Source organism: Pseudopipra pipra, chromosome W (genome assembly GCF_036250125.1).
Source record: "Pseudopipra pipra isolate bDixPip1 chromosome W, bDixPip1.hap1, whole genome shotgun sequence".
Lineage (NCBI taxonomy): Eukaryota > Metazoa > Chordata > Aves > Passeriformes > Pipridae > Pseudopipra > Pseudopipra pipra.
The window spans coordinates 6472682-6475185 of record NC_087580.1 but is presented as its reverse complement, the minus strand read 5'-3'; the positions used below and the strand labels follow the sequence as shown (position 1 = coordinate 6475185).

At 63.1% G+C, this 2504-nt stretch overlaps 1 long non-coding RNA gene across 1 annotated transcript; it reads right to left on the bottom strand.

The window, feature by feature from the left end:
* Positions 1-648: 648 nt before the first annotated feature.
* LOC135406490 (uncharacterized) lies at positions 649-1113 on the bottom strand. The gene is made up of 3 exons (XR_010426289.1): positions 1078-1113; positions 924-959; positions 649-764 (listed from the first exon to the last, which is right to left on the bottom strand). It is a non-coding gene; the product is annotated as an uncharacterized LOC135406490 (long non-coding RNA).
* Between the last annotated feature and the right edge of the window lie 1391 nt (positions 1114-2504).

Below are 2504 nucleotides of genomic sequence, written 5' to 3'. Positions count from 1 at the left end.
ACCAAGCTGTGCTCCTTGGGGACGGTGCTTGGACAGCCCCAGTCAGACCCTGTTTCCCGCTGTGCCCCCAAACCACCGGGTGCCCCAGGGGACGTGGGAACACACATGGACACGGGAAGGCACCCGTGGATGTGGGAACACACCCACCCAGACAGACACAGAGCATTTGTTTTGCTGCAGGGGTTTATTGATTCTTGCAGGGAAATTGCCAGGGCACCCAGGGGATCAGGGGGGTCCTCCAGGGATGATCATCTCCTCATGCTGCTGGAGGGGGCCAGGACACGGGTGTCACCACCACTTCCAGTCCTGAAAGACAGAGCCCCAAACGTCACCCTTGGTGTCCACAGGGACATGGGAGGGGCCTTGTCCCCACCCCATCTGTCTGCAGGGAGCTGGGGCAGGAGAAGGGAATTGGATGCTGAGATCCATGTGGCCCCAGAGCCCCTGAGCCCGGGATGCTCTGACACCTCCCCGAGCCCCTCCCTGCCCTCCCGGTGAGCCTGGGGGTCTGCAGAGCCCCCAGTGCAAGGCAAGGCTTGGGGGCAGCTCTGTCCAGCTGCCCCGGGACACGGAGCAGGGACAACCCCCTGCGTGTCCCTCTGCTGTGCCCAAGCTCTGCCCACTGCAGAGGGCTCAGGGACCCCCCAGGGCCCTGCCAGGCTCCTTTGGGGGGCTGAGGAGCCTCCCATATTTCTCACCTGGACATGCAGAGAGGCAGCCGAGCGTCACTGGCGCATCAGCTCCACCTGGTCAGCCACGGGGGGCTGGGGACAAAGGCAGGGTTAGAGACACACTGGGCTAGACTGAGGCAAACTGGGCTGGACTGGGACACACCGGGCTGGACTGGGGCACAGTGGGATGCTGGGGAGGGTGGTGGCCATGAGAGGGGAGGGTCTGGGCCCAGCAGAACTCGGGGTACCCACCTCAGACCTCTTCACTCGATGGAGATCGAATCTTATCTGGAGAGAGAGCGGGAGGTGTCACTGGTCACTGGGGTGTCCCAAGGCCCAGGAGGGATGGGGGGATTACATTTCCCCCCATTTCCCACACTGGGGACATCCCAACTCCAGGACTTACCTCCATACATCCACGTTCTTTTATTACCCAGATTGGCTGGGGAAGGAGAGCAAAGGTTGAAGCAGGATTGGCCCCTGTGGGGCTGGGGGAGGGACACGGGTGTCCCCAGACCCCCCAGCCCAGGGTTGGGTTCTGGTCTGAGGGGGAAAATCCCTTCTGCTCCCCCAAGCCCCACTGCACCCAGTTTCCCATTGGGATCCCTGTTCCTGCAGGGCCCAGGGTGGGGATGGAGACAAGGAGAGCCAGGGGAATTCAGGGCCTGCAGGAGAGTGGGGGGAGGAGGAGGGGACCCAAAGAGGGTGAAGTGGGGGGAATTGGGGATCCCACAGGATGGGCATTGGGGTGTGGAAGGGATGGGACTGTGGGGGATGCGGGTGAGAAGGAAGGGATTCCAGCTGAGGGACCCAGGGAATGAAGCAGGGCAGGGGTGGGGGCAGGAGAAATGGGGAAGGGGAGAAAACTGGAAGGGACTGGAGGGGGTTTGGGACTGAGGTGTCAAGGAAGGGGATTTCTGGACACGAGTGTCATGGGCGGTGGGACAGGGGAAGGATTAGAGGAGAAAGAAGGGAAGAAATGGTGTGGGAATGATGGCCTGTGTGTGTGTGGTGGGGTGGACTGGGGTGTGTGGGAATAGAGTGGGGGCCCTGAGGAAGGGCCTCCCCGGTGCACACTGGGGTGGACTGGGGAGCGCTGGGATGGCCTGGAGGGTGGTGGCCACCAGAGGGGAGGGTCTGGGCCCAGCACAAGCCCTGGTACTCACGCTGGTCAGGGTTCCCTGTAGAGAGACAAGAAGACATCACTGGGCACTGGGGTGTCCCCAGTGCCAGGAAGGGATGGGGGGCCCAAAGTGCCCCCCACTTCCCACACTGGGTGCCCCCCAACTCCCAGACTTACCTCCCCACATTGGACGCCGCCGGCCTGAACGGGCTGCAGGAGGAGAGCAAAGGCTTGGTTGGGGTTGGCCTTGTGGGGCTGGGGGGGACACGGGTGTCCCCACCCCCTCCAGCCCCGGCTGCCCCCCGGGCTGAGCGGGGCTCTTTGGGATTGCGGCTCCCAGGCAAGTTGGGGACACCAGTGCAGGGGGAAAGGCAAGGCATTGAGGGCAAAGCCTGGAGGAAAGGCCCTGGGAAGGGGCCATGGCAGGGCATTTCCCAGTTGGTGCCAGTTCAGCCTGGCCAGGCCTTGTCCCACTTGAGCCCAGGGTGGAGCTTGGGCCTGTTTGTCCTCCTTGGACTCCAGTGGGGCTTGGCCCAGTTCCACCCAGTTTGGGTTGGGCCTTTGCCTTGGCTGGCAAAGAGAGGAGATGGTGGGGAGATGCCCCAGGGGACCAAGAGGATGGGACAGGGAGGCCCAAAAAGGTGGGATTTGGGGTCAGAAAGAGCAGGAAGCAGTGGGACTGTGCCAGGACGGAGCCGGGTGCAAGCATC